At 45.3% G+C, this 23,423-nt stretch overlaps 1 protein-coding gene across 7 annotated transcripts in view; it reads right to left on the reverse strand.

Moving 5' to 3' along the window:
* Positions 1–23,423, reverse strand: part of LOC135399924 (5-hydroxytryptamine receptor 1-like) — a 299,523-nt gene that overhangs the window by 144,535 nt on the left and 131,565 nt on the right. The window contains exon 1 of one of the 7 annotated variants that reach the window (XM_064631662.1): positions 18,714–18,737. The exons of the other annotated variants lie outside the window; for them this stretch is intronic. The gene's annotated coding sequence lies outside the window, so the exon portion shown is untranslated. Of the gene's footprint in view, positions 1–18,713; positions 18,738–23,423 lie in introns of those variants that run through there. 7 annotated transcript variants of the gene reach the window in all.

The raw sequence follows: 23,423 nt of genomic DNA on the forward strand, positions 1-23,423 counted from the left end.
TAATAATAATAATAATAATAATAAATAATAATAAATAATAATAATAATAATAATAATAATAATAATAATAATAATAATAATAATAATAATAATAATAATAATAATAATAATAATAATAATAATAATAATAATAACAATAATAATAATAATAATAATAATAATAATAATAATAATAATAATGCGGGCTTCACGTCGCGAGACAACTGAGAATTGTAAAAAGAGGTTACGCAGAAATGCTTGTCACAAAAAATTAGGACATGCTACTCTGCGTTCATGAGTTGTTAGATGTTAGCAAATGGGACAGGTGCTGCCAAAATGAAATCAACCGTGTCCACAGTTGGCGTGATACACCCAAATACACCGAAACCAGCATTGGCATACACGGTTGAGGACGAGAGGTCGCTTCTCTATCAGTAAGGAAATGTCCAAGAGCTTCTATGAGGGGTGTTCAAGTCGAACCGCGACTTTTCATTTTTCGCAAAAGTAAAATGAACTTACAATTGAGAAATTAGTTTTATTTTTCAACGTAATCTCCAGCTGCACTAATGCACTTGTCCCAGCGTTTCACGAGGACTTGGATGCCAGCAGCGTAGAAATCCTTACCGGCGCGTAGCAGCCATGATCGGACCGCATTCTTGACCTTGTCGTCGCAGCTGAAGTGGCGGCCCCCAAGGAACGCCTTCAGTGGCCCGAAGAGGTGGAAATCGCTGGGGGCGAGGTCTGGACTGTAAGGGGGATGTGGCAGCAACTCCCAGCCAAGTTCCTGTAAGGTGCGTGTCGTGAGATGCGCGGTATGCGAGCGTGCATTGTCCTGTAGGAGGAGGACTCCTTTGGTGATGAGGCCCGGCCGCTTTTGCTTCAGCGCCTTATGCACATTCCTGAGAACCTTGCAGTAATATGCACTATTGATGGTGGTACCACTGGGCAGAAAATCAATATGAACAACGCAAGCCTTGTCCCAGAAAACAACCGTGGCCATGACCTTACCCGCAGACGGGGTGCTTCGGAATTTCTTGGGAGCTGGCGAGCCCGGATGCTTCTATACCGTTTTGATGCGCGTTTAGACTCAGGAGCGAAATGGCGCACCTACGTTTCATCGCACGTGATGATCCGATCAAGGAACGGCTGTCCTTCAGTGTCGAAACGGTACCTTAGCTCTTCGAAGATTTCCAGTCTTCTCTGCCGGTCAAACACTGCCTCTGAGAGGTGCCTCAGGACCCAACGGGTACTAATTTTCCGAAACTGGAGGTATTCATGAATGATAGTGTTCAACGTTCCCGCAAAAAGGTCCGTCTTTCGAGCCAGGTCGAGGCATGTTATCCGTCGATCCTTGAGGATCAGGCGCTCCACAAGTTGGATGTCCTCAGGAACTCTGACACTGGGCTCTGAGCCGCCCCGGCCGGGATCGTCCTGCACTGATGTACGGCCGTCTCGGAACCGTTTGCACCACTCAAACGCTTTGATGCGGCTAAGTGTATCGTGGCCATACTGAGCCTGAAGTCTTCTGTGAATTTCAGATGACTTTACGCCTTCATTCACGAGAAACTTCATGACAATTCGCTGTTCGATGTGCGCGCTCACCTCCTTGTCGGCCATCTTGTCCAGCACGTGTCTTCTGTTTTGCACAAACTTTGGACCACCACGTGGTGGACGCGGAGGCCTGTCGCGTGTGAAAATGACGAAAAAGAAGTAGCGCGAGTCATTTGTACACTCAGGAGACAGAAAGTCCCGGTTTGACTTGAACAACCCTCGTATATTCGTCAAATGCTGTGGCGATGCCCTATCGTGTAGTATACTCTAAAAACTCGCAGGACATGATGTAACCTCGCCTATATGGACAAAATGCAAGTCTTTACCCGTATTGTACAGGGTGTGTGCAGAAAAACGTGACCCACATTTTTACATGTAACTCCTTGTCTACTTACCTGAGGAACGTCCGGTGGCGTACGATGGCGTATTTATGCGTGCGAAAGCTACAAAAAAAAAAAAGAAATCCTGGAAGCCGTACTCAACATAAAAAAATAAACAGAGCGCGAAAACATGGGCTTCCATGCATTAGAATAGGGCGGTCATCACAGTGCATGGTAGTGCATTTCGGTTTCAGGAGAGTTATGTGCACGCACCGCTAGGGGTACTGCCGATGAGCATCCATGTGGGACATCGTTTCGATTTATGCACCGATAGCTCCCCTAGCGGTACTTGAACACAACTCTCCTACGTCCACCATGTTGCCCTATTCTGATGCACGGAAGCCGAAGTTTTCGTTGCTCCGTTTATTTTTTAAGCTGAGTATGGCTTCCACAATTTTTCTGCAGATTTCGCACGCATAAATGCGCCATCGTGCGCCACCGGAAGTTCGTTAGTTAGGTAGACAATAAGCTATGTGCCAAAATGCGGGTCATGCTTTTCTGCACACTACCCTGTGTCTATTCGTTCTGTCTATTCCTTTACCCTTTTACCCTTGCTTTCGATATGTGTGTCAGTCAACAGAAGCAAGATTATCTTCAGTGCCTATATTACTTCCATCAACTAGTCTCTCCCTTCCAACGTTCAAAATTACGTGGCGAGCGAAACGCGTAATTTTTTTTTGTACGACTTCAAATGCTCTAACTTTGTGGTATAACGCCATCTCAACCGCGTCCGAGAGTGTGCGTTAATATTCTATGTCACCCATATAATTTAGCTTCTGTTTAATGTGCCACTTTCGTGAAAGGACATAAATACATAAAACATATATAACCCGATGCAGCGCTTTCACATTATCTAAAACGAATCGCGACCATTTCAAAGGTCACGCTACATCCGGGACGCTTCAGAATAGCATCTTCACTGGAAATAAGCTAAGGTATCCTACGTATGTCGACGTTACCAGGTGGAATTACTTCCGATAAACTAAACGTAACAACCGGACCAACAGCGATGGCCAACGAAGCCACGATGAGAATAGTTTGTGATACGAATCACGAGGACCGAAGCAGATTTCCATTACTTGCGAAGTGGTACCCCTGGCCTCGTAGGGTACGTGCCTTGCCTGCCGACAGACCCCACGTGGCGCGGCCGAGAGAACATTTCATCGAACCGACAGGACAAAAATGTGGAAATCAACCGATGTATGTACATTCCATTCATTGATGTGATTGCACAGGCGATGAAACTCCCCATTCATCATCTTAAAATAAAGTTGTTGTTGTTGTTCCATTCATTCGGCATTGCCATGTGTTGCGACTGACGCTGACCTTGTCCTGGGATTATGCAGCGAAGGTTCGTAAGCGGTTCTCCTTCTCCTTCTGTGGTATAGGCAACGGCTCGGTTAGCTTCGCAGGAACGATAGATTAACTCGGTGTGCTATGTTAGACGTCAGCTGAGATTAATCAGTTGATGCTACAAGATACGTCCATCAGAACTGCCACAAGAGGATTAGCAAAATCTGCACGCTAATCAATGTCACATGAGCAATGTTAGGAAGACTGAGCAGATGATCCACCTTACCGACTATACTTCCAGTGCAGCAACGATTATTCGGGACAAATTACACGCACATTGAGCGCATTGAGACGGATTTTGTAAACAGCCGAATCTCAACATAGCCACATTACCTCTCACACAAGTTACCTTTCGGCATGTTAAAGGGGTGCTTTTGTAAATTAACGCCTTGTTATTTCGAAAAGGGAAAAAAAAAAAAACACTGTCAAGGAGCCCGCGAAGAGGGAATCACACACGTAACATGAAAAACGGTTAGGAGCAACTAATATTTATTTTCGTTTCAAGAACTTTCGTGCAAGAGACTGCTCTTCTTCAGCTGAAGAAGTGCAGTCTCTTGCACGAAAGTTCTTGTTCAAATAAATATTAGTTGCTCCTAACCGTGTGTGATTTCCTTGTTATTTCCGCAAGCTCAAATTAAAGGTGTAACAACAGTGTTTAAAAAGGTGTTTCCAAAACACCCATCTGAACCACTCTTTTAAATGGAATACACCCACTGAAATGGTGCTTCCTGTAGAATGTGCCCTTTGAAATCGTGCTCTTTGAAAAATACAGTATTTAGAAAGGAACAGATTAGAATAGAAACAGAAAGAAAAAAGTAGAAACGTAGGTCGCACTGGTGCGACCAGCTGTTCCAGGATGCTTGACGTGTGAAAGCACTGAATGAATTAAAAGATTATATGAGCACGTATGTCCTTGAGGTAGGTCGTCGTGCACACAGCGCAGGTTGCTGGCGCTGCCTTATTGGCCAGCTTCCCAGTACCTTCTCAACGCTAAATGGTCGGTTGTCAAGTTTCGCGAAGGCTTTCTTCAGTGCTCGCCGACTAGAGTCGAAGCGTCGGCAGGTGACCAGCACGTGCTCCGTGTTCTCCACAGTTCCGCAAGTTGAACAGTTCGGCGATCCAACGACGAAGGGCGTTTTATAAACCACGGTTCTGTATGGGTGAAACCTACAACACAAAAGTATGTGCCGTATGGGACAAGTCATTTTTACACCCGAAAGGTGTAAAGGAAAAACGTCTGTGCAGCCGCCTTTATTGAGCGTGACCAATCGCGCCTCATTATTCAGGGGCGTTATCACATTTTTCAAGTTTCATAACCTCTCAACCTCTCTCCCGTTCCTTCATACATATAAGCCTCTCCTGATTAATGTGGCCTGTCGCTACGCATTAATGCAATAACCGACAGCCAGTGGTCAACGCATCGCGTCTATACACTTGAGAAACTTGTAGGCTACAGCCATGATGCTGTCCACATGCGTGAGGCTAACAACGGCAAGCCGGTCACGCCACCATCAGAAACTTGTAGGCTGCATTCACGGAAAAAAGAGGAGAAAAGAACTTTCTCTAAGTCGCAGCACACTGTCCGCATGTTTAACGACACCCAAAAGGGGTACTAGCCGAAGAGAAATCCAGCCCAGGGCAATCAGACGCTTTAAGGCAAACAAACTGGGGCAAAAGTTTCAAGCCCAAGCTCGTGCAAACAGTCGTTGGGAGCTGACTTTAATTGAAACCAAGCCGGTTCTTCGCAGCGCGAACGTAAATGTGGGTACGTCTGTGCACACCGAGGGGAGGAGAATTAGGTCACATGTGAAGACTGAGAGCGAGTGCTTCACAGTAATGAGCAGGTACTTCAAAGTTGGGGTGGGGGTGGGGGTGGGAGAGGGGGGGACGTCAACGCGACTCACATTTGGCTTCGATTAGACATTGGCTCGCAGAGTGCAGCGCCAACAGTGTGCACGTTATAGAAACTGTTGACGCCAGCAGCAGTCAGCTGAGTGCTGCTCCGCAGTCATTAAGGGCTCCATACCAGCAGGGTGCGCCGAGTTTCACTTATCCTCACCCCCGTTCCCAGGCGATGCATGCGGGAGCAAGCGGCTTCCTTATAATTCCATGCAGATCGATTTGACGGAGTCTAATTGAATTGGCGGGTCACTCCTTCGGAGCTAACGGCCTTAATCGGCGTGATGATCAAGATATGTATTTTATAATTTCGTTAGGAGTACAAAAACGGAAGTTAGGCATAAAGTTGTTTGGGAAAGTACAAGTCTCGAGAAAGAGCGCTTCTGCAAGGGGGGCAGTCATCAGGAGCTCGGAGACAATGTCGGTCGAGTTAGCCGTATATAGGACAGCGCGCAATTAGAGATGCAGCCGGCTGTCGCCACAAGACGAGAGAGCATCACTGAAGGGACGCTCAAGTTATCTAGAGTAAGGCAAAGGAGCTCGGCGAGAGTTTCAAATTTCGAACAAGAGGCGTCGTCGCGAGAATGATATTCAAGCTTTAAGTTCACAGTTGTTGTTGGAGTTGAGAGTTGGTGGACACAGTTAGGTTAGACCATTGGTCAGTTGGGTGTGCGCTCATATGGCAACATGAATGGTACAGTGAACGTGCAACAATTCGCCGACAACGGCAAGCCCTTTCACCACCACCACCACCACCGCCGCCGCCACCGCAACAATTCGCGTAGCTTGCAGGCTACCTTCGCCGCTATTTCGTAATCACTTCGTTCTTATTTATTGACGAAAAAAGTTCGGCGACACTGGAGGCAGATCTTGAGCTAATATTTCAAACAACAGAACCCATTCTGTTTTTGTAACCAGCGTCCAGTAGAACAGTACATCTTGCGTTCACTCCATCTCATCGTCATCATCTATTGTTGTTGTTGTCGTTGTTGCTTTCACTCCATCACTTCACTCGGTTTTCCACCATGGTACTTTCGGCGACAGCGACGTCTGCAGTCGAATTGTAACTGCAACAGCCTGAGCGAACTAAGGCCTTCGAACTTCATACCTTTACTTCGGGTGGTTTTTGGCACTCGCATCTGTGCGTAAGTGCGGTCCAGGCAATTCTGCATTAAGGCGCGAATGTACGCCAGGTATCTTACAGAGGGCGCGTCGGTTCAATGTGTGCTTTAGAACTCATCTACCAACTGTGTTAGTATTCTCTACAAAGCAACGGCTCCAAAATACTGCAAAGTCTTTCTGTCACCTGCTCTCATACTGCTAGGATATACTGCAAAGTACCTTGCAGTATTGAAAAAATAGTATTCAAGCGAAGTTATGTTTTTTTTCGTTCCATGTTAGCACAATACACAGGTACTACTGTCTAAAAGAGCCATTTCTGGTGCTTCAGTGCCGAACTGTTTAAAAAAAACAAAAAGAAAACACGTGTACTGATTTTCACTGTCTCATCGGGTGTCTCATGTAGCTTCGATGCAAGATGCATACCGTAAGTAGGAAGTCAACGCGCATCTGCCCGTCCGTCCGTGGCGATCTCCTGTAAAGCGTGCTTTCACCACACTGCCGAAACGCACGCAGGAGGAGCGACACCATCTCCCTCTCTCTCTGTCTCTCTCGCAGGCTCTCTTAGCGAGCAGACGTAAAGTTGTTGCGCCGTTTTAATGGAGTTTCATGACAGTGGAGCGGGCTCTTTTTGCGAGTCTACCTCGCATTTGCACGCGTTGCGTGGAAGCGTACGTCGGACAAGTAATGTGTTGCTGTTCAAACTGAAAGCCGAGCGGATGGCTCGCCTAACCAACGTCCGCTAAATGTCGACGAAAATATATGCATCAACAAGCTAACATACAAACTAGTAGAACTGTCTAATAACCGGGAAGCGAGAATAATTATGGACGCAAATTGCGTCACACGAGGACAGGGTATCTAGCGTTCCATTACCAGAACCCACGCGAGGGAGAAGCTTAATGCTATTACACTGCCCGCGGAAATCTTTCGAATGATAAAAGAAGCGTCTTATTACGGCAACCGCCACTGTTCTTTAATTCCTCCCCCCACGAACTTCCGTCCCAATTCTCCGCTCTTTCTTGCGTGACAAAAAGAAATGAACGAATCATGCTTCCCATTCCAAGCTTCAGAGTGACCGTCATCCTTTTGTGAGAGCACGCAATGGCCTGAATAAGCGCCAATGAATGTCGTTGAAAGTTCGCGAGGAAAAGAAACTCTCGGTTAAGAATGCCGCGATAAATGGGACATTGAAACTGCGGCAACATGTACGTGCTTTCTATAACTTACAGCCTCCTCCTGCTTCTCTTTCCGGACGAGAGAAATGGGCCGTGTAAACACTGGGCTGCCGACCGACCCTCCTTTATATCCACGACAAGAATCCGTCCTTATGATAGCGGCATTCCAACATGCCACACATGCAATGTCTTCTTGGAGGGGATTCCAGTTTTCTCCGAGCGACTGTACGTAACAAAGAAGACATCGTCTGGAATGTCTCCAATTCCAATTCTCTCCACAGAACTTCATCGTAGATGTGTACGAACGAGCTTACTTCATTTATCAAAGTCGACGGCCTCGGTGACCGGATTTTGGCGCTCCGGCTCGCATGACTAACTCCAGAACTTCGCTTTTCATACGCGCCGTAATTAACTTCAAATTCTCTGCGGTAGCTCGAGTGAAAGGTGATTTTTCCTGGAATAGCCCCGGTTTTATCGTTCCCTTTCCAGGAACACTAATGCTGCTCTTCAATATCGCATTAAGCTCTACCCTAAGGCGTGTTTCCTTAAGTTTCGTTACTTGATTGTACGGATTATGAAGGAAGAAAAAAGGGTGACATGGCATGGTTTCCTCTTTATATACTGATGTTTGGAATACGTTGAAAGAACTATAACGTAACAGAAGCAGGATGTTTTTTTTTTTTAAATCTTATATTCGTGAGATAGAATTTATATCTTGAGGAGGTGTCTTATGCACGGTAGTCAACAGAACAGAAAGAAAAACAATAAATTTAAAACGGAAATATAAATGTATACTTGAAATTCTGCGATATGTCATCGCGAACTTCTCTCCGCATGAACCATTGAATCAACACCAGTTGAAATTAGTGCAGCACGGGATAGCGATACGTGTATACCGGGTGGTTCAGTTAAATCCCCGGGCTAAATAATTCGCGAACGGGTGCTCCAATCGAAGAACTTTATTTTTTACAAGTACCTATCCGATACCGCCTACAAGCTGCGCACCGTGTGAATGAGTGGGAGGCGCTCATTATTTAAATAAAAATTCAAATGAGTTTCGTAAAAAAACAAAACTTCTAAAGCAGGGCACTGTCGGCATTAAAATGGGTACTACCCCAAGCACTAGGTAAGCGTAAAAGGACGCTCTTTCACTCCCTTATCCACCAATGAATTACGTCCTTACACCAATGAATTACACCAATGAATTAGGACCTTTTGCGCTTCGCCGCGACCAGCCGCGACAAAAATATGTAAACCGAAACCAACTAATTACTGCAACAAATGACCCGCTTCGGTGGCAGATTTTGCTCTAAAAGGTGTCCACTGAAGGTCCCAAAAGGTGTAGTACCCATTGGAATGCCGATAGCAACCTGCTTTAGAAGTTACGTTTTTTCACGAAACACATTTGAATTTTTATTTAAATAATGAGCGCCCCCCACTCACTCACACGGTGCGCAGCTTGTAGGTGGTATCGGACAGATACTTGTAAAAAAAGAAAGTTCTTCGATTGGTGCACCCGTTCACGAATTATTTAGCCCGGGGATTTAACTGAAACACCCTGTATAGGGTGGGATCTGGAAAGAATGGTCCCTTAAAAAATGGCCCCGGAGTGACGTTACAAGATGCGATCCAACCCTAAATAAATAGAGTTCAGCTGATCCGCGTTAAATGCCTTTCACAAAATCGGGGGGTAAAGATCGGGTGCTACTTATGCATTCATATGTCACATTCGTACTCATGAAATATCATCTGTTTATAACACGGTATAACTATGTTTGCATACAAGTGCAGTACAAGTGCTACAACAAAGTTTTTTTAGGGCTACATTTATTCGACCTTTTTTTCTCTCTCTCTTAAAGGGTAACTGTAAAGTAATTAAGTTAGTGTAGCTGTAACTAGCTACATCTCAAAAAGAGTAACTCTAACTCAGCTACTATTTATGCAGACGAACTATAACGTAATTACTTTTTAAGTAACTTACCCATGACACACGGCCTGCAACAAATAAGCAGATTACTTGATACCGGGTAGATCCACGCGGGCGAGACGAAAAGGGAGGAACAGATATGGAAAGTCAAAATACGCGGAGAGGTTGGAAAAGGAAACCTTGCTTTTCAATTAACGTTTTAAGTGACACGTTCAAGAATTGCTTCTTCATACATATGCAATGTTCCCAACAGAGTACCAAACCATTTGGATAACCCTTCCCGTTCATGTGAAAGAAATGCAGCGCTGATTAAAAATCCCCGTGCTTAATTTGTGACACCGTTGAAGAATCGTCGACGAGGGGAATTCGCAACCTTTTTTTTTTAATTATTATTATTTTTGCTTCGCACGGAGAAACCGTATCGTTTGCTTCGATCGTCCTGTATCTGCGCGCATAAAGAAAGGAAGCAGCAGTGACCGAAAAAGTACCATCAGAGGAAGACACGAAAGAGAAAGAAGTTCCGCGATGGTTCACAGAAGACGTGACCTGCCCGCTCCATTGCCCTTTGATCTCCTCCTGAAGGAAAGTCTTCCGGATATCCGTGACTAGCGTCGCGGACACCGTATCACTGTGTCGGAGGATGCACATGTCGTTGATATCACTTCCATCAATACCTAAGGGGTTTGCCCGATGTCGGCTGAGTTTGCTGAGCGGGAATACAAGCCGCTCGTCTGTGTCGGTAATTGCCAAGTGTCCGTGGATGTGTAATGGTATGTGACGCATGTTTATGCTAGGAGGAAGTTGCAAGTGAATAAACAAGGACGTATATCTTGATGGAAAGTAACCGTGTATTCACACGAGCGACATCATCCCCAGAATACTTCGGCGGAAGATGCGAAGAACGTCATGGCTTTCTGCTGTCACGTGAGCCCGGAGCATTCAAGGTCGTGTCTTCGCGTGCACGGCTAACCGTGGGGAATATTTTGCGACACAGTCACAATATCTTCTGTAGCAGACGACAGGAAAAGACGCTGACGGTGTCATCTTCTAAGTGCCATCTTCTAAGTGTCGTCTGCTAAGTGCGCGGTACGCCACTACCACTGATCTCTATGTATAAAGGCTGGATCGCGCATAGGAGAGGGGCGCGAGGGAGAGAGGTGCGGCAACCGGCCGCCATGTTGGAGGGCCCACTGGCGCCGGCTGCTCCCATAGGAAACAATGGGAAGCGATTTGATTTGGAGTATTTATTTCGCTTTAAACGGTCCTCATTGCTGATTAGCATGCATTTTTCTTAGGAATCAGTGTGTTGATGTATTCCAAACGTGCTTCAGCCGTGTTCCTGTAGTTTTTAATGGTAATTGCCTTCTTTTTCTTCTCCGCTGCCTGTATTCCGAATAGGGGGGTCGTAACTGTCGTAACTGCACAAGGCGCACACGCATGAAGGTAAATTTGGCGAATGTCAACTTATAAAATGAATTCTTTTTGCTCAGAAAGGTTTCACACTGTTTGTTATTGTAAGGTACTTCCGTTTTTATATTTTTTGTTTGTTTTCGTTTGTTGTTCGGTTTTGGTGTGGTGTTCCGTGGTTCTCGTTCTTTATTATGTGGTTTGGTATCCTATGGTTCTCGTCTGACTTTTTCCGATATCGTACTATGTTCTACGAGTGTCTCTGTGTGTGTTCTACAATAAGACTTCGATCCTTATTCTGAAGGGGCTCACCACCAGCAGTGGGGTGGAGTATAGACACTGGCGGTGAAACTCCCCATTCCTCATCTTAAAATAACGTTATTGTCACGAGTGCGTTGCAGTTGCTCAGCTGTCAACGTATTTCATTACAGAAATGCGAAGCGCTGTGCACGAAGAGCATGCACATGCATGACTTCACACGCTGTAGGAGCGACTGCACATACGAGGTTAATACAGCAGTTTATTCACTCCCACCGTACCTCACAAATTAAAAGAACAGTCGAACAAATTGGCATATTGGCGCAGGTTCTGCATCCGCTTGTTCGGCACAGCTGAGCGACTGTGACGGGAACCTGCAAGCACAAGCGCATTGTTGATAGAAAATACATGGTTTTGAGATTTATAGGAACAGCCACACATACTTTCTTAGTACGTAATGGCACCAGCGAAGTAGCAATGCAAACAAGTCCGAGTTCTCAGACGCATGCGATACGAATAAACAAATTTTTCCTCAAAATAAAAAGCTTACCTGTGAAAAATTATCCCTCTTTCTCTGTCCGTGTGAAGTGTACTCAAAGCTGCAACAAACTGGCATGACATGCCCTTTAGTTTAAAGTAAATTTTAAAAAATACGGGCAGCCCCGCTTGAACTAAATGCAGACGACAGAATGCGTTGGGCCCACCAATATGGCGGCCGGTGACCACGCTGCGGAGCACCCTATGCGCGTTCCAGCCTATACTATAGACATCACTGGCCACTACCGATATTCCGGCACCGTGTAAATGCTCAATATAACACGGAGCGGAACTTCGGCTTCGTGAGCAGTGTTTGCTTTTTCTTCCACTAGAATCTTCCGATGAGGATGGCGCTCGTGTGAATACACGGTAACGGTTCTGAGGCTGGAACGCACAACCCGCGCCTCGTGATTACAGATCAAGTGCGCTAAACACTACGCAACACTGGCACGGCTTACCAACGATTTACCGATGGACCTCATTCAACGAACGGGACACGCACTCAATCTCTTCACATTCTCTCCTACATTGTTTTCTCATACATACACGCGTGCACACAACACAGGACGAGGCAGCGACATCTGGTGAACACGATGGAATAGAGCACTTGTCGGCAATCAAGGGGTTTGATGCCTGCCGCTGTCTTGATTTTCGACGGCTGCATTATTTCGCCCTGGATCCTCGTCGAACGGGTTATATTGAAGAAATACAATAGGTTTATCAAGCAAGGACTTGTCCAATCGTATTCAACCCACATCTGCATTCATCACCCCCGTGACACCTAGACAATCAACACGACCTGCGCAAACGAAATTGAGTTCGCTAGTCTGCATAAAAAGAGATGAGGAGAGAGGGAACTTCTCAATATAAGAAAGGCGCCTTCCGCTACCATACTTTTCTGCTGCTCCCTTCCTAAGTCACGCTATTCAGAAAGGGGAGACCGGAAGGGGATATTGGGCCCGTTGCTTTTCAGCAGATGGATCGAGGAGCTAAAAGGAACTAAACACGCAAGAATCGCGCACAACAGGACAATATATTCGCGGGAGGTGCCTTTCCCGTCACCTTTGTCACTCGCTCAGACCATAGAATTAAATGTGACGGTATTCATTCGACATTCACAGGCATCAAAAACGCTACCAGCAACATAGTTTGGAGCTTTCTAGGACAGAGTGGAAGTTCTGTACTTTCGGACGCGTCAACTCTTACAGGTGAACTCCGCCTACAGATCTAAAGACGCTTTGGCGGGAGCATGGCGCCTAAGCACTAGGGTTGCCATCATGCCGGTATTATACCGGCACGGCCGGTTATTATTATTATTATCATCATTGTTATTCATTAAGTCTTGCGTTCGGAGGGGACAAGATCATTGGTCGTGCAAAGCTGTTGGTGGTTGTGTCGAGCCAGCTAGAACTTAGGCCGTATACAACCATCATGAGACTCCGCCTGCAAAGAAGGGTTCGTCTGCGTCGATGCGTTTTTCAAAATAAGTGACAGACCAATCCGGTTGCTCCAATAGGATCCATTGTAGCGTTCATGCCTGTTTATAATAATTTCTAACATCAATGATCTAGCCACATATAGGAACATATGTTTCCTCGTACTATATAGAGTCACTAAATAGCGAAAACTATTGATTGACTCTATTGATTATTGATTAATAGGGAGATTGACTCCAGTGTGATCTTGGGCGAGCACGCTTGCTCTTTCTGTGTGTGTGTGTGTGCTCGTCCACCCCTCACCCACTTTCCTCCTTTCCCTTTACTCTACCTCCTCTCCCTCAGCCGGTATTTTTCACTACGAAAGGTGGCAACCCTACTAAGCACACGTGCGCAGTATGACGCGACGAGTCACAACGTAGCGCTCCCGCATGCTTGAAAGTGTTGCTTGTACACTGATCGTGTTGCGCAAAACACCTGTCGAAGACAGCGCAGTTTAAGCACGTTTGAACGCTTTTAAAGCAAACACTTAAAGTATTCGCGGTAACAAAATACGTGAATCGGATTTCCCGTCTGCCTGCAATTCCCCCTTCTTTTCGTATGCCCCACTCTCAATGTGCGCAATACATTATGCGCTAGCGGACCTCTCTGAAGGCTCATTCACACATGCGTTTCAAAAAGCGCCGCCGCTGTAGCGTTTGAGGCGTTAGCGGCTGAGGCTCTAGCAGCCTGTAACACATATAGCGAATTCGCGTGATCTTTTGGCAGATTATTTTGCCGGATTCCGCGCACTTGTGTTCGCTTCGTCAAAACGTAGCAATCTCGCGTGTTCGGGATGCGTTTTCCTAGTACTTTTTATTGCCCGGTCCCGTTCTGACCAGGCAGCGCGTTGCCCAACTGCTTGTGGTGTCGTCACATCCGTGATCTAAGCGAGTAAAACCGCTAAATTCTTAGCACTCATGTTCGGGCGGCAACGGTAACGTGATCCAGTGCGGGCGCCAGACTAGCGATTCCCGAGGGCTAGGCCGTGTTGCCACGAAATGACCTCGTGCATTCGCCAATAGGAGAATCGCATCCGTAAACGCTTCGTCGCTATCGCGTATTCTCGAACGACACGGCACTTATCGTACTTTGTAGCTGTCGTTCCGCAAAAATCCAATCCAATCCCGTTTTTTCAAGATGGACGCCTTGCATGTTGCGCTGAACAGTGAAGAGGAGTTGTTGACAAGTATCCTCCTTTGCTGTTCCACCGCATCCGCAGCGTCATCAGCAAAAAGAAAGAAAAACAGAAGAAGAAGAGGAAGGTGATGGGTGCGTCAGTGTTTACGGGCAAAACGGGACTGTGTAGGGCAAGCCCACCGCCTCGTTCCTGGCTTGCGTAGAGCGAATGATGAGGTGTATTTTAGTGGTGGGCAGTAATACTATTTTTGTATTATAATAATAATATATAATAGTGGATGAAAATGCGTATTATAATACTAGTACTTTACAATAATACTTTTTGAAACCACGTATTATAATAAGTAATACCAATGTTGTAAGAAAAGGGAAGGCGAAGCAGACTCGTTCGTGACAGGTGCACATCATCGATCGACACTTGTTTTAGCCATCCGCCATTAAACGTTACCCTAGCCGTGTATTCACACGAGCGATATTCCCCCAGAAGCGGAAGAAGACGTCGTCTCTTCACGTACACTGGTAACCGCGGGGGAATATCCTGCTACACAGCCACAAGTACAGGGTGTGTGCAGAAAAACATGACCCGCATTTTTACATGTAACTCGTTGTCTACTTAGCCCAGGAACTTCCGGTGGCGCACGACGGCGTATTTATGCGTGCGAAAGCTACAAAAAAATCCTGGAAGCCATACTCAGTGTAAAAAAATTAACAGAGCGCGAAAACATGGGCTTCCATGCATTAGAATAGGGCGGTCATGACAGTGCATTGTAGTGCATTTCCGTCTCATGAGAGTTATGTGCAGGCACCGCTAGGGGTACTGCCGATGAGCATCCATGTGGGACATCGTTTCGATTTATGCACCGATAGCTCCCCTAGCGGTACTTGAACACAACTCTCCTACGTGCACCACGTTGCCCTTTCATATACACCCTGTTGTCCACCATGTTGCCCTATTCTGATGCACGGAAGCCGACGTTTTCGTTGTTCCGTTTATTTTTTAAGCTGGGTATGGCTTCCACAATTTTTCTACAGATTTCGCACGCATAAATGCGCCATCGTGCGCCACCGGAAGTTCGTTAGTTAGGTAGGCAACAAGCTATGTGCCTAAATGCGGGTCATGTTTTTCTGCACACACCCTGTATATTCCGTAGCAGACGACAGGAAAACACGCTGACGGTGTCGTCTGCTAAGTGTCGTCTGCTAAATGCGCAGTACGCCACTCCCGATATTCCACACCGTGTGAATGCTCAACCACGGGACGGAACTTCGGCCCTGTGAGCAGTGTTCTCGCTTTTTCTTCCACTGGAATATTCGGTGAGGATGTCGCTCGTGTGAATACACGGATAAGCTTGGTTCGTGCTCCTTTCCCCACAACTGCATTATAATACACTGGTAATACGGGGAATACATAGACCTTTAGAATTTGCATTTAGAAAGCACCAACGCACATGCAACATTTATTTCGGTACGTAAATTTCCTGTCTGAAGACAAAAAGGAGTCTTGAAGTGCTCGTCTGAGCACCTGGTTTGCGAAGGGAAAGTCGTTCCCCCAGAGTAGTTGAATACAAGTTGCTGTTTAACCTTAAAAGTACAGATTACTCACTCCAAAACCCCATTTAAAAAATACTGTTTTGAACCGTGCGCCTTTCCATAGTGGGAAGAATGAGACTTTGTGCCTCCTTTTTAAGTGGTTCAACCTACAGGTTAGATAATTAACTAAAAACATGGTCTTCTTCAGACCTAAAAATGGCCTCAATCTTATGCTTTGTGACTTCTTAGTCACCACATGTACAGAGCCAGTGGGGAAAATTGGAGCAGTACAAATGTGTAATGACGCGGATCTGGTTTGAAGGGCCAGGTTGCCTTTGTTATCAGTGCATACCAGAGCCAAGTCATACAGGGGCAATGGCCAGTGTGAAGGCCAAGAAGTCTTATGAGTAATACACTAACCAGTAATACAGATTTTTGCGTATTATAATACTAATACAAATACTTTTTTTTAAGCTCGTATTATAATACGTAATATTAATACGAAAGTATTACAGGAATACTATTATAATACTTTGTATAATACATGCCCACCCCTGGTGTAATATCGCGTGTAAATACGGGTTGCTTGTGGGGTTGCCACCAGGCCGGTATTATACCGGCACGGCCGGTTATTTGCTCGCTCTGCCAGTTGCCGGTAGGAAGGTGATACCGGCAGCCTTTTGCCGGTATTTGTGACTCAAGACCTTTCATATAGGCTTTTGCGGTGTTTTCCCTTCAACATTCCACTACAGCTTGAATAAATCTGGAGCATAGACCCAACTCCGCAGTCACCAGTTCTTTCCTTAGTTATTCATTATTCTTATTATTACACACAGGAACATATGTTTCCTCGTATTATCTTGAGCTCTCTCTCTATCTCTCTGTTTTCTGTGTGTGGTCTTCCCGCCTCACCCACTTCCCATTCCCGCGAGCCTTTCCCTCTATTCCACCTCCTCTCCCTCAGCCGGTATTTTTCACTACGAAAGGTGGCAACCCTAGTTGCTTGCTCAATGGAACACCAGATCAAAACTTCTGTTCTGCTTCTTGCGCATGCCGCCGAGAACATTGACTCCCCTGCTGAGTTGGGTAGCGGACAGGCTACGCAAAAAGGATATACGGTGGCGAAAACCCGTCGAGCCGGATTAAAGGCTTGCTGTCACTTTAAGGTACGTCTAAATAGTAGTTTTGCGATGCTTCATTAGTAATGATATCGAATACAGTGATGTGTCACTGCGTTTAGATTCTTAGCTGCGGGCGACCACATATGCAGCAGCTCTTTCCACTTCCTCATCGGGAGATCATGTCAGGCCATTTGGGATGTGATCTTCCTTGTTCATGTGACCTGTTTTCTCGACTGTCGACGAGTGTATCAAAAATGGGGCCATGTGACTCTTTTGACTTCTTTGGTGCCCGCTCCGCTCCTCGGGCGCTCTTGTAACGCGAGCAGAGTTTACTTGTATTTATCTTTGGCATTTTGGTTTTTTTGACATTGTGGCACACTACTTGCCTAAAACGAGCCCACATGTCAACGTCTGACATCGGAGATGAATGTTATTTCGATACTTAACGCTGATCCCGCACATGCACTTACTCCATCTTCGTTCACGTTTCGTCTTTCAGCTGGACGTTTCTAAAATCCGGGTGCCTTCGTATTCGTTTGACGCAGTCCAAAAGCTTTTTCTAGCTTAAAATTTCCCGCCATCTTTTAGCTTGCCTTCCGAAGCACGACCTACTAGATTATATAACGACCATGTCATAGGCACCCCTTCCCAGCGCCGCATTTGGAAGCTAGCGGTGGCGCTGCTCATCGGCCCCATTATTGCTTCCTCAATTTCTACAATACTTTGTACTTCAGCTTAGGTTATTTTTATACAAGCGGTGGATGTCCCACGAGAGGTACTTCTTTATAAAGTTGATTATCATCATCATTCTACGCGTTTTCATAGGAGCTGTTGCTGTCATCTGCTACGGTAGTCGTACGTCTGCCTTCTGCACGTTCAAATTTCAAATTTCCATTGTCCAATCATGATGTAGATCTCGCGGGCCGATGTGTAGCGCTCCTAGCGGATCGTGCCGACATGCTCCTCATAGGGGTTGTCGATTATGACATTGTCGTTATAATCTAGTAGGTTGTGTTCCGAAGTAACCCCGCGACTACAACGAGCAGGGCACCACAGGAATCTGACGTCACTTCCTCGTACATTACGATTGGCTGGCCAAAAAAGCGTTTGTGGAACCGCACTCCAAAGCTGCAGCATGATGCGGTTCCCGCGTCAGAGGACGCGGCGCTGCCTCAGGAACGCTTGTCTGAATGAGTCTGGACTGTAGCTCTTATGTTTTCTCGGAAGGTTGAAGACTTCGACGCCTCTCTTTCCACTCTGCACACACATACCGTACGTGACGCTTAAGTCTCCATAGCAGCGTCTCTCTAAAGAAAATTCAGCGTTGAATGACGCCTCTTTGACGCCTTCTCTTCTAGTTCCCGCGAGTTTCCAAACTTCCAGAAGTAGAGCAACTGAAAAGGACGCCTTCTTACAATTTTTCCATGCCAAGTGACTCGTTATTGGCACACAATATTTGTCCCAGTGGCGCATCTCGTACCGAAGCATTGGGGAAATGGCGTACTGAATATTTCTGAGAAGAGGGCGGCCCGAAAAACGACAACAACACCAACAACAAAATATAGGGTGACGATGTTGTGGGGGCATTTCATCGCTTAACCCAAGAAACGCAAAGAAGCTGGGACAGAGTTGAGCAATAGAAGAAGAAAAATTTTTCTCGGGGAGCACATTGCAGTAAAGACGAGCCCATAATTGCATAGAAACCTCAGCCGTTCTCACAGTACAGGTAACATGTCCGTTCGAAGGCTTCAAACGTAATTACCGTTGCACCTGAACAAGCGCTCGAAATTACGCTGGATTAGATTAGCCGCTAAGCAGGAACTAATAGGACTGCAAAGATAAAAGTTGTTGCCTCTTACTAGCACGAGCCAGCCATGCGCAGACTGAATCAGAAGTAAGAAGAACGCTGCAGGGAGGCACGCCTGCAGGAGAAATCAGGAAGTCGTCAAATTAGGTGCAGATAGACGAGCAGCTAACATAAACTTGCCACGGTGAGTTTCGTGAGCCTGGAATCTAGAAATGATGATTCATTAGCTGGCTACGGGGACCTTCGCCAAAAATTAAATGAAAACAAGCAGGCGGAAGAGAGCGTACGCTATAATTGTCCCCGGGGGTAATGAGCAGAAAGTGGGATCCCATTGCTTTGCTGGAAGGAATACGAACCGCCAGATGCTCCACGGTCATTAAACTGGGAATGTAATGCAAATGTAATCCTCCCAAGAAACAAAAATGCGTCATAAAATTCCGGTGCGGGATAGAGTGCTACAGCAAAAAGTGCGGCAGTCGTAATCGTGGTTTCGAGAGATAAAAATGACTGAAAGAGGCATTCTTTTTATTTAGTGCACACATCGTTTTTTTACGGTTCGTGAAATCACATGGTTCGAAGACTTCAAAGATAAAACGCATCCCAACCAGAGCGACACTTAGTGAGTTGTAGCATAACGTACGCCGTCGCCTTTGCGTACCTAAGGGATAGCGTTAGTGGTTTTGCGCACACGTACGCGCAAGACACGAGCAGAGCTTTGCACATTGCGCAGAACCCCCACGCTATCCCTTACGTACGCGAAGGTGACTGCGTACGTTGTACTAAAGCTCACTACTGTCTCGCACCACACGTTAAGTTAGTGCATGGACAAGTGAAACGCCTCCTCCTTCAGGACGATAGGACGTTAAAACCGCGGAAAGAAGTAGAAGGGAAAGTGTGAAATCAACTTAATCGCCGACTGTAACAGGAAACTCGACTTGCGCGTCAAAGACAAAGCTAATTACGTTGAACACGACAGACAATTTGTTGGCGTTGTTGTTTTGGCCTAGTGCCATCTAGCCAAAAGGACAATATTTAGGGAAGGGTCTCAAGATGAAAAACAACAAATAAATACAAAACTACACTCCGAAGGGGAAAGAGGTGTAGTTTTAATCATTTAGGGGAGTAAATGCACTGCCAGAACCATTAGTCCATTTCGGACTGAATTACTGCTTGTCTAGCTTTTTCGATGACTGAATAGCTATACATTTTTTTTTTTTTTAGTAAACATATTTCGCTTTTGTACTTCTGACAATATGGTTATCGCTCGTATCACCAAACTGCAGGAAGAAACATCTGAGCTGCCACGAAGTTTGTGTGTTAACACCAGTAGATATAACACGAAGTCAAGTCGTTAGCAACGGAAAGTGTGGTCATTCCTATAGTATGGTACTGGTGATTATGTCTCTGTACAGTATTGCACCCGCAAATTGCGGTTCGATGCTCTCGACGCCTGTTGCAGGCTTTCATTGATATCAACCGTCGCCAACTGAGCCAACCAATCCAATCAAAAGTTCCAGTCAAACCTTGCTATATATATTGAATAACGGATCGTTAAAAGTTGCGTAACTAGAAAGCACAACACCCTAGATGGACTCAAACGTTTTCTTGGAGACACGAAACTACTGGTGGAGTCGTGACGTGTTTTCAGCCCCTGGTTCCCCTATTGCCCGTCTAGTAGTCTTTTTTACTTTCCATTCAGAGTCCTGAAGAAATATTCGCGAGTGTTCATCTTGTTTTGTTTTTCTTTTTTGTTTGTTTTTCCATTTCCTCTTAGGAATGAATACGTGTACTTCTTCCTTCTTTCTTGATACCTTCCTGTCGTGCAATTTATTTTTGCTCTCACGATAAGGCATTTTGCGTCAAGAAGCTTTTTTTCTTTCTTTCTTACAGGTCTGGTGAAATATTTGGTGTTGTTTCTTTTTCCCATGCACTTATTCGCCTTATCGATGTATTCCGACTACGTTTCCGCTTTATCGCGCACGAATATCTTCTTTTCGATAAGGAAAAAGAGCCGTTAAAAATACACTGGTCCGGCTGTGGAGATTGTTTCCAAATCGAAAGCGCTCTGTCCATGATTTATCGCGTCCCATTCACAGCGTGTCCTATATCGTCCTTCTCTTCCTCTATATAGGCAATGTAGATTTCTCCACGTCCTATTACAATTCGTTTTTTTTTTCCTTTCTTCCTCTATGGTAACTTGCCTCTACCCCGTATTGTTGTGCAGTTTAAACTGGAAAGATATTTCTTTGGTTGTGCTCCTAGTACTTGATTTTCATTTCCTTTGTCAGTCCCTGGTCGTCCCCGCAGTGTACAGGGAATATTTTCTATACTCCACGTCTTAGAAGTCTTTTCTTTCCCAACCGTTCTTTTCTATCCCAAAGCGGATTCCAAATGGTCTGCTATAGAAGGAAGACTGCACTTAGACGCCTCCACGATACATTCATTCATTCCATTCATTCTTTTATTTTGGTTGCATATACAGGGTGAATTTAGCAAATGTTACACACTTTGATCGCGTCATAAAAATAGGTTATGGTTCTTTGGGCTTTAAACTTTGCAGACTGAAAGGTTAGAAGCAAAGTAAAGTCTCACCCCATGCATTTCCTATGGCCAATACCGCCCGCAAACCGCCATTTATTCCCCTCTGTCTGCTTTACGTTCACATCACGATATATAGGTGGCGCTGCCTTGAAGCCCTGCATCTGATCCATCTGGTTGTTGGTTGTTACATAGGTTTGGTTTTGCTTCGTCTCCAGGGAATAGGAACTGGAACTAACTAACTAACAAACCAACGCGAAGCAAACAGAGAGAAAAAAATGGCGATTTGCGGGCGGTATATGCCATAGGAAATGCATGGGGTGAGACTTTACTTTGCTTCTAACCTTTTTCCTACAAAGTGACAGCATTTGAAAAAAATATGGATAAAACTTCAGGTGAATGACTATTAGTCTGCAAAGTTTGAAGCGCAGGAGACGTTGTTTCGCATTTTTACGACTCGATCGAAATGTGTAACCTTTGCTAAATTCACCCTGTATATAGCGTATACAATTTATGTATCATTTATCGGTCATAGCGGAAGTGATTACAGAATAATAACGTAATAAAACACACTCCGATATCTTGCTCGCTCCAGGGGTATTATAATCAGTGTCGAGTACAGTATCCTTTCTACCACGATGTCGGGGATGGATACGAGCAACGAACGAATTCAGTATTGAACGAACAATACAACCGAATGCCGCCACCTGTATAGATTCTAAAGCGAAACTCTACATGTTTGGGTAACTGATGCTTCTTCGGCTCCCCCGCGCAAACCCTGCGTATTGGATTGGATTGGATTGGAGGCTTCCATGAGTGCGAAGAATTCTCTGACGCAACTATCCAATAGATCTCGAGGCGAACTGTCGGGGTCCTCATTATTGCGGCTGTCAAGAACCCGTCCATAGCAGCGACAACCACTCCTCCTCGTCCCAATCGCACAATTTAAATATTGATTCGCTGCCACTTGTAGCTCTTGCAATCAATCAACGCCCACGGCTACAAATTTATGTGCGCTGCATTCCTGCATTTCTATGGCCTGGTTTCACCAACGTCGATTAACATTTGAACCGAGATCAACGGTCCCTTAAAACTTGTATTTCACTACGCTCTGCTTCACTACAGGGATTTATTGTCACTGAAACGTTCATCAGGTCACCAACTAACGTTCGTAAAAAAGAATTGAGTGTTAACTTCAAGTTTTCGCAACCCCTGATCTCGGTTCAAAGTTAACCAGCGTTGGCGAAACCAGGCCTTAATCCAGCTACCCCGCCAGGTTGCTATGATAATAAGATAATTTTTAATAATAATTGGGGGTTTGCGTCGCAAAACTACTGAGATCCAAGCAAAGAGGAACATATTCCTCAACTAAAAGAAATGGAGCAGCAGACCCCATATTTCGGCGTCACCAAGCTCCAAGACGCAGCTACATCTCTCTCTCTCTCTCTTTTATAATTACCAACAATGAGGTAGAGTATCGCCCCCGGCGGTGAAACTCCCAAACCATCGTCACAAAATAAAGCTGTTGTTGTTTTTCTAGTTTGCTGGATGAAGTTATGTGTCTGTAACTCTGTATATATATATATGTGTTTGTGTGTGTGTGTGTATAAGTTAAAATAAAGGAATGCGGTTGACCACGAAAGATAAAGATATTCAATAAGGATCAGAAGTGGAGACAGTGCTTCTACAGGACAAGGTATAAAAGGGGAACTTTATTAAAAACTAAGAGGGGGTATTCGACGTTTCGACAGCAGCGCTGTCTTGAACAGATTTGAAGACAGCGCTGCTGTCGAAACGTCGAATACCCCCTCTTAGTTTTTAATAAAGTTCCCCTTTTATACCTTGTCCTGTAGAAGCACTGTCTCCACTTCTGATCCTTATTGAATATATATATATATATATATATATATATATATATGTGTGTGCGTGTGTGTGTGTGTGTGTGTGTGTACTGGTGTGCAGTATAATATTAGTTTTGTTCATATATTATTTGTTGTAGCGTACTCCAGTACTATGGCCCTGGTGGTTGTTCTTGGGCACGAATAAAGCTTTTATCACCATCATCATGAACAAAATGCGTCAACTTTACTGGCTTCTAGCGATTCGTGCATCCGCCTCTGGTACAAGGTTTAGCACGTGTTGGCTATGCCTTATTTAAACTCTATTACAATACTACGGCAGAGCAGACGTTACTTCATCCACTTTTAAAAGTCTGTTTGATATT

This window comes from Ornithodoros turicata, chromosome 7 (assembly GCF_037126465.1).
Source record: "Ornithodoros turicata isolate Travis chromosome 7, ASM3712646v1, whole genome shotgun sequence".
Classification (NCBI taxonomy): Eukaryota; Metazoa; Arthropoda; class Arachnida; order Ixodida; family Argasidae; genus Ornithodoros; species Ornithodoros turicata.